This window comes from Pteropus alecto, unplaced genomic scaffold (assembly GCF_000325575.1).
Source record: "Pteropus alecto unplaced genomic scaffold, ASM32557v1 scaffold114, whole genome shotgun sequence".
NCBI classification, from domain to species: domain Eukaryota; kingdom Metazoa; phylum Chordata; class Mammalia; order Chiroptera; family Pteropodidae; genus Pteropus; species Pteropus alecto.
The window spans coordinates 5,693,073-5,702,930 of NW_006435793.1; the positions used below are offsets into that span (position 1 = coordinate 5,693,073).

Here is a 9,858-nt window from a genome sequence, read left to right on the forward strand (position 1 = left end):
GCATTAGACTTTGGATTAGAACATTTGGAAATATATGAGGGTATTTAAGGTTGTCAGGATGACTGGGGAGGAAGGTCAGTATTGCATGTGCAGGAGCCAGAGATGATAAACATCCTGAAATGAGCAAGATGCTCCCACATGAGGAAAAACTGTCCTATCCAAAACACTAGGAGTATACCTGTTGGTAAACCCAGTAGAGGAAGAATGACACACCTGTTCCTGCTTTCTGTATAAGGACTCTGAGGCCTGTTCTCCAACCCACACAGGGACAGCACCATTATGTCTCTGGAGATGAGAATGAGGAGCTTCCAGGGGTACTGAGTCATATAATCCAATTTCATATTTCCTTAAGGGTGGGAAAAACACCCTGGGACAGTCAGGGACACTCAAGGGTTTGGATCCCAGCAGGAAACATGCCTTATTATGAAGACTGCCAATGGCAGTGTTCACTTAGCCCAGCCTAATTGGCCTTCAGGGAGCTTGCCTCCAGAGCTCAGGATGCCAGCCTCCAGCATCAGGCCCCAAATGCCACAGGAACAGAAACCTGGGGGCGGTGCCCAGTGAAAATGAGTCATCCCTCTCATCTGATCTCTGGGGCTGAAGCTAGGGGAGACGGAGAGTGTGGGTGGGTATCCAACATAATTTTGGTTGAAGGACATGGAGTTCTCAAAACTTTAAAAATCCTAGAAGGGACAGGTAAATGTATGAAGATTTGGAGGGAGGCAAAGGACTTGAATAAACATTTCTCCAGAAAAGCTACAGGAATAGCCAATAAGCACATGAAAAAATAGTCAATATCACTAATCATTAGGGAAATGCAAATCAAAACTACAATAACATACCATCTCACACCCATTACAGTGGCTACTATTAAAAAAAAAAAGAAAACAGAAAAATACATTACTGGGGCTACTATTAAAAAAAAAAAGAAAACAGAAAAATAAGTGTTGACGAGGATATAGAGAAACTGGAACCATTGTGCACTGTTGATGGGAACGTAAAATGGTACAGCTGCTGTAGAAAACAGTATGGAGGTTCCACAAAAAATTAAAACAAATACCACATGATACAGCAATTCCACTTCTGGGTATATACCCCCAAAAAACTGAAGCGGAGTCTTTAAGAGAGATATTTATTCACCCAGGTTCATAGCAAAATTATTCACATTAGCTAAAATGTGGAAGCAACTCCAGTAGCCATCAACTGATGAATAGATAAAATTTGGTATGTGTGTATATATATTGAAATATTATTCAGCTTTTAAAAGGAAGGAAATTCTGCAATATACTACAACATGGATGAACCTTGAGGACATTACACTAAGTGAAAAAAGCCAGTCGAAAAAGACAAATATTGTATGATTCCACTTACATAGGTACTTAGTAGTCAAAATCATAAAGACAAATTGTAATGGTGGTTGCCAGGGCAGGCGGAAGGGGAGAATGAGGAGTTATTGTTTAATAGGTATAGATTTTCAGTTTTATAAGATGAAAAGAGATGGGAATGGATGGTGGTGATGGCAAAGGTATTTAATACCGCTGTACATTAAAAAGGGTTAAGATGGTAAACTTTATGTTACATGCATTTTATCACAATAAGAATATATATTTATAATAAAAATGAAATAAAATAAATGGAGCAATATACTATGTTCATAGACTAGAAGACTCAATGTCAGTTATTCCTAAATTGATCTATATAAATTTAATGCAATTCCTATAAAATAAATTTCCAAAAGTTTTTTTAACTTGTCAAGCTGGTTCTAAGATTTGTATGAAATTATCGAGGCACTTGTAAAGGAGATTAACAAGGCAGGACGGCTTGCCTTACCAGATATCAACAATTGTTCTAAATAGACTGCCTTCATGCCAATGTATAATCTTGCCTCCTTTGTCCTAGATTAATTGACCATATTGGCATAGGTTTATTTCTGGGCTCTCCATTCTGTTCCATTGACCTATGTGTCTGTTTTTATGCCAGTACCATGCTGTTTTGATTACTATAGCCTTGTAGTATATTTTGATATCAGGTAGTGTAATACCTCCAACTTTGTTCTTCTTTCTCAAGATTGCTGTGGCTGTTTGGGGTCTTTCATGGTTTTGTATAAATTTTAAGATTATGTGTTCTAGTTCTGTGAAAAATCCATTGGTATTTTGATAGGGATTGCATTGAATCTTAGATTGCATTGGGTAATATGTATATTTTAATGATGTTAATTCTTTCTATCCAAGAGCATGGTATATGCTTCCATTTATTTGTATCTTCTTCAATTTCTTTCTTCAATGTCTTATAATTTTCTGAGTACAGATAATTTACCTCCTTGTTTAAATTTATTCCTAGGTATTTTTTTGATGCAATTGTAAATGAGATTGTTTTCTTAATTTCTTTTTGGTAGTTCATTATTGGTATATAAAATTACAACCAATTTCTGAATATTAATTTTGTATCCTGCTACTTTACTGAATTCATTTATCAGTTCTAATAGTTTTGTGGTGGAATCTTTAGGGTTCTCTATATATAGTATCGTAATCAAAAAAAGTTTTTAAATAATTATTCTACAGCTATTGTTAAGACAGTGCAATATTGCTGCAATGAAAGGCAAACAGACCACAGTAAAGAACTCAAAAAAGACCCACACATACAAGGAAATTCAGTTTATGATAGAGATAACATTGCATATTGTTGGGGAAGGAATGGTATTTTCAACAAATCTACTAGACAAATTTGTATATCCATAGAAAAATTTTTAACAGGAAAGTTTTTTTCTGGTGTGGTGACTTTTGAGCTGAGATCTGAATGAAGTGTCAGCCATGTAAATGTCTGGAGCTGGAGGTGGAAAAACAGAAGTTTTTCAAGTAGAAGGAACAAAAAGCTCAGATAAGAATGAATGTGGCTTGTTTGGTTAGAGACAGAGAGTGGAGGGTGAGTACGCCAGTAGAGTGGAGGGAGATGATCACCACCAATCAGGTGGTCTGGCGTAGACGATATTGGATGGGACTAGCTGGTTGTAGTAAAAAAAAGGAAGAAAGCAGGCAGATTCAGCATATGACTTGCTAGTGAAGCCAGTAAGATTTGTTGATGGAGTGACTAGGCTGGTAATGGAAAGAGAGGTAGGTATGATTAGTAGGATTTCAGCTGAAAAAGTACACTAAAATGTGGGAAGGCTAGAGGATTGGAGGAGAACCAATAGCTTCATTTCAGCCAAGTTGTCTTTCAGTGCCTAATAGATATCCATGTGGATATAAGATGAGAAGTCTGAAGTTGGTATGATTTTTGATCCTTGGTAAGAAATTTTATTTTTCTCTCTGGAGGACTTCAGAAATTTTCTTCAATGGAACTCTGAAATATATCTAGGTGTGAGTGGTTTTGAGTTTGTTTATATTTCTTCAATTTGTTTGGTGGGCCCTTTCAGTCTGTAGAGTAACATATTCCTTCAGCTCTGCTAAATTTTCTTCTGCCAATATAGATAGATGATGATCATTAGATAGGTAAATAGGTAGGTAGGTAGATGAGAGAGAGACAGACAGACAGACTGAGACAGAGACGGAGAAAGACAGAAAAAGAGAGAAAGAGAGTTTCTTCCCTTGGACCCCATTCTTTCCATTTGTTTCACCTCCAATTCCTATTAATTGGGATGGAAATGATGGGACTATATTTCATATCACTTGATAGTTCTTTCCACATATTTACCTCTTGACGCTACATCTAGAAGTATTCCTTAACTTGACCCTCTGTCTTGATAATCTGTTCTTCAAATATGTCCATTCATACTCAACCAATTTATGGAGGTTTCTGTGGAATTTCTTGTTTGTTTTTATTTCAACAATCTGTAGAATTTCTAATTGGTTTTTATTTTCACATTAGCTTGTTATTTTTCCATGGATGAAAAATCTACTCTTGTCCCTCTGATAGTATTAGCCGCACTTCTCTAGAAGTCTTCTATTTACTTTATTTCCTTCAATGTTATTTTCTCTTTGTTGGGTTTCGTTTCTCTCTTTTATGGTGTTGGTTTTCCTTAAGTATGTGCTTACTCTTATCGGTAGGCACATCTTCTGATTTAAGATTCCCTACTGACCTGTCTGTGGATTCAACTTGCATTTCCTATCTCTAGGAATTATAATAGAGGGGCTGGAGATGTTACTGGAAAGATATCTTCTGGGCTTGGCGGCTCTGCATTCCTCCAGGGACTTCCCTGAGTCGCTGATTCAAGCATTGACAATGACTGACTCAATCTGAGGACAAATATCTCTGATACTACTTGGAGCTGCCCACTTACTATAAATTAGAGTACCAAACCAGTCATCATGATGGTTGCCTCAGGCCCTTCCTCCTCCGGCTCCTTGTAACTGTTGCCTCTGAGCTGAGAATGCCCACAAACCCATTCCCCTTGTTGCAGTAATTCCTTCCTTCCTTTGTTTGGCTGTGGTTTCCTCCAACAATCCAATCTCACTTGCTCACCATTTTTCAGGAATACCTCTTTCAGGGTGGCACTCTCTCTTGTTTTTTAGTGCTATTAAGAATTTTTTTTTTTCTCACTTGAACTACGTGAATTCTATCTTCCACAACTTTTCGGAAAGATCTCCAAACAACTGTTGAGCTTCCAAACTGAGCTGGTGCCAAGGACTCAAGACCTTACTTTCTGGACCAAATTTGGGACATAGTTTTCTGATTTGTAAGTTTATGGATAAGAAAATCCATCCAGATTCATGAAAGTCAAAGTACATTTGAGTGTTTACCCTCACTGAAAATGACATCAAGATAATTGTAAAGCTTAGGGAAAAGAACATATCAGTAAATAGACTGCTGGACTTTGAGAAAACAGATTCTTTTAACACAGATGGTCTCTTTCCTCAAAGTCTCTTAAGCAGTGAGAAACTAGTAGAGCTCAAGGTGTCAGGATAGACAGCCACATAACTAGAGCACACAAATTGTATGTCTAACAGATTCCTAGATCTATCATCCTGCTGCCATAGTGATCTGCCTAGGCCTGAGCCCTGGAATTCAGGGCTTCACATCTGTTCCAACCCCCTCACTCCCAAAGGTGGTGAAGAATGGCCTGATGCCCACCAGGTGGAGCCCAGGAGCTGGAGCCCATCAGCTCACCCCCAAGCAATCCTGCACCTATAATGAGACTAAAACATCAAGAGGAAGAAGCATTTATCCCAGAAATAAAAGGTGAATTCAACACTAGGAAATTATCTATCTATCTATCTATCTATCTATCTATCTATCTATCTATCTATCTATCACTTCATTAACAAATTAGGAGGAGAAGAGCTATATGATCAGGACATAGTAAATAACCTAGATTAATGAAGAGACCGACAATGTTCCTAGATGAAAAAACTTGATTTACAAAGATGTTAGTTCTGCCCCCAAACTTGTCAATAAATTAAAGGCACGATTCTAGAAGAATTTTTGTGAAATTTGACAAGCTAATTGCAAAATTTATCTGGAAAAGAAAATGTGCAATAATAGCCAAAAATTTATTGGAAAAGGCTAATAAGAGGGAATTTGCCCTAGCAGATATCAATAAACACTATAAATCTACAGTAATTTAAAAAGTTTTGTATAAGGGCAGTAAGAGACAATAAAATTTCTTTAGGACATAACAGCAGGTCTAGAAAAGACTCATAAATATATGGGGAATTAGTACATGATAAAGATGGCTTTTTTAAATAGCGAGAAAAGAATTCCTTTACAATAAATTCTGTTGGAGCAAGTAAGTAAACTTACCTCACTCAATGCATAAATATATATATAATATATATACACATATACAATTCATATAAAATAAGAGTAAAATTTTAAAATAAAACTTTAAAAGTATTACAAGAAAGGAAAATGTATTTAAATCTTAGAAAATGAAGGAAGAAACAAAAAAGAAAGATAATTTAAGAAAGATACAATTTTTAAAAAGGAAATTTTAAATAGCAAAAGTTGACATAAAATTTTGCTTAACATTCCTAGTCATCAGAGAAATGAAAAATAAAGCAATAAGATGTCATTTTTTATCAATTATAATGCAAAATTTAAAAGGCTGATGACACTCAGCATCTGTCACAGTATGGAAAAATGGGTACTATTGTGTACCTGGTGGAGATTCTAATTACAATAACTTTTCTGAGGGCAGTTTGGTTGCCTCTTCAAAAATTTAAATAATCATACTCTTGATCTAAGAATTCCTTATCAAGATATCTATCCAAGCGAAGTATCTATACATGTGCTAAAAGAGTTGTATAAAATGATATTCTTTGCAGCATTGTTGGCATGGCAAAAAAACAAACAAACAAAAAAAAACACTGAACATAATTTAAATGTCTAACAACAGAAAATGATCAAAAAAACTATAGCACATTCATATAATAGAATATTATGTACAACCTTAAGAAAAACAAATAATCATATGTAAATGTCTATAAGACATTGTAATTTATTAAAAAGAAAACCTTACATATTAAGGAAAGACAATGAGGATTTTTTTAAAGACCCAATAGAGCTTTGAAAAATATAATTTCTGAGATTAAAAATACACTGGATGACTAAATGCAACATGGTATCTTGGGCTGGTTTCAGGAACAGAAAAGGACATTAATGGAAAAACTGGTGACATTTGAATAAAGCCTGTAGTTTAATTAATTGTGTTGTAACAATACTAATTTCTTAGTTTTAATAAATGTACTGTGGTTATATAAGGTGTTCGCATTAGGAAAATCTTGTTGAAGGATATATAGGAAATCTATGTATTATCTTAGAATTCTCCTGGCAATCTAAAATTACTTTTAAGAAAATGATTTTAAAAAATACATTGGATGGAATTAATAGCATATCAGAACCTTCAGAAGAAAATATTAGTAACCTTGATGACATAGCAATGGAAACTATCCAAAATGAAACATAGGCAAAACAACTGAAAAAAAATGAACAGAGCATCAGTGATCTTTGAGACAACTTCAAGTGGCCTCATATATGTACAACTAGAATCCTAGGCAAAGAGTAGTGGGTAGAAAAAATATGTGAAAAAATAATGATCGAAAATTTTCAAATTTGATGAAAACTATAAATCCACAGATCCTAGAATCTCAACAAGCCTCAAGCGGAAGAAACATAAAAACAACTACACTGAGGCATATCATAATCAAATTACTTAAAACCAATATAAACATATAAAAATATGTTAAAAGCATCCAGAGAAAAAGATACATTATGCACAAAGGAACAAACATAATAATGGCACAGACTTCTTGTCAGAAATAATGCAAGCCAGAAGATGGTACTGCAATATCTTTAAAATACTAAAAAGAAAAAAAAAACTATCAGAATTCTGTACCAAGCAAAATACCTCTCAAAACTGAAGGCACATCCGAAACTAATATAGTATTGTATGTCAACTATAACTTAAAAATAAAAAATTATTATTAATTTAAAAAACTAAAGGCAAAATAAAAAATTTTTCAGACATATAAAAGTCGAGAGACTTTATCACCAGCAGACTAGATGTAGAAGAAGGTTAAAAGAATTCAATGATAGCAGGAGGAAATCTAGCTCCATAGAAAGCAACTAAGAGCCCTGGAAATGTTAAATATGTGAATAAATATAAAAGACTTTCTTCTTTAATTTTAAACTCCTTTTTAAAACAGTTGACTATTTGAAGCAAAAGTAATAAGTATTATAGGATATATAATATATGTGGAATGAAAATATATGACACTAACTCAAAGCCCAGGAGAGGGGAAATGGAAGTGTATTGAGGAAAGGTTTGTACACTATAAGTGAAGTAGTATAATTTTAATTAAAAGTAAAATTATAAGTTGTAGTTAAGGCAACTACTATGTACACTCTAGGTGAAGTAGTATAATATTAATTAAAGGTAAATGATAAGTTATAGTTAAGGCAACCACTAAAAATAAAAGATAACTAGTATGCCGATAAAGGAGATAAAATTAAATCATAAAAAATACTCAGTTGATCCAAAAGAATGCAGAACAAAATTTTAAAAGATAATAGAAAACACTTAGCAAGACAAGATTTAAACTCAACCGTATCCATAATCATTTTAAATGTAAATGTTTTAAACATTCCAAGTAAAAGGCAGAGATTGTCAGATTTAATTTTTAAAGACCTATCTCTATATTAATAGCATATCAAATAGGCTTTAGAGGAAAAATTATTAAACTGATAAGAACAGATACTACACTTGATCTTAGTCAAAAGGCCAAGAAGCAATTAGAAGAAAAAACAGGAATAAAGTGGGTCATTTGAAAATGACAAAAGAGTCAATTCATCAGGAGAACTTAACAATCCTAAAAATTTGTGTATCTAATAATAGAGTTTCAAAATACACAAAGCAAAAACTGACATAACAGAAAGGAAAAACAGGCAAATCTATCATCACAGTCAAAGATTTCATTACCCTTCTCTCAATAACTAAAAAAAAAAAAACCAAGTAGAAAGGAAATGAGTAAGAATACAGATTTGAGCTACACTCCCAACCAAGTTGATACAATTGACATGTATAGAACACTCCACTCAATCATAGCAGAATACATACTTTTTTCCAAGTACACAGAGAATATTTATCATGCAACAGGGCAGGCAACCAGTTTTCCTCATTCTCTCCAAATCCGAGTTGCAGAGGCTAAATTTATGATCAGTGTAACTGAAAGACTGGGGGCTCCCCTCTCTCCCTCAACCCCATTTCATAGAGTAAAGGTTCTACCCCAGGTGCAGCAGCCAGAGAATACTTGGACCCCAACCTCACCCCGCCTGTAGTATACTAGGAGAGGTAAGATGAATAGTTAAATAAAAATCCAATGACAGTAACAATACCCAAAATAAAATGACCCTATTTAACAAAAAGGCCCTTAAGCCTTCAGAGGCATGGACTCTGAGAACTAGAAGGAACCTCAGAAGGAACCATCCAGATGACTGTTTTGAGCGCCAGGAAGAGGGGCCAGGTGGACCTGGGCAGGCCTACTTTGCACTGACTGAAGGATATATAATTCAACGGCGGACAAATCACTGTCTTAGAGTGAATCCAGGGCTGCACTCTGCCTTACTAGGTAACAGTGAGCCTTAACCTTAACCTCTCTTGGGCGTTTTCTTGTCCATACAATGATCAGTCAAGACTGTCTACAGGACTCTCTTGCTCGGATAGTCTAAAATGTTGTCTCTCTTTGTCCCATTCACTCCTCTATCACACTTTTTCCAGAGTTTGCTTTTTCTTAAGATCCCTATGACAGTTGAGCCAAGACTACTATCCTCCTGAAAAGCAACTCTGCCTATCATTTGTTCACTCGCTCATTCATTTTTAAACTTATTCATCGAGAATTTATTATGCATTCATTTAATTATGTCTATCCATTCGTTTATTCATTTCATAAATATTCCTGGACAAGCACTGGCTAGGGACTGACCTGTGAGGGTAGATCCCTGGCCCTGAGCCACCTTCTCCAACTTTTCATACCAATTAAGATTTCTAAATAGATTCTACGTAATTGGATCTTTGGGACATCATCCCTGAAGCACCCCAAAGTTTCTAAGCTGGGTACATTTCTCCTCTCCCTTTCAATTGCCTTGGGGATTGCATAGTCCCCTTGGCATACAAGGAGCTTTGAAAGGTACCTCTTCCATTTGCCTACTCCCTAGGACGCTGTCAGCCAGGATGGAGCAGGGAGCTGCCCAGGTTAGAGTCCCTGGCTGCCCACAGTAAATTATTGGGAACCCCATTCAGCCTCAAGCTCAGTTACAATTTCCTAATTCTACCAAACCTGACACACTTCACAGAATCCCACTGAAGTCTAAGCACTTTGTCTAATTCCACCAAATTCTAAAAGTTCCACATAATTTTCTCAAATT

General features: G+C 35.3%; 1 pseudogene; it reads right to left on the reverse strand.

Annotated features, from left to right (window-relative positions):
• Positions 1-8,093: 8,093 nt before the first annotated feature.
• LOC112479457 lies at positions 8,094-8,227 on the reverse strand (annotated as a pseudogene).
• Between the last annotated feature and the right edge of the window lie 1,631 nt (positions 8,228-9,858).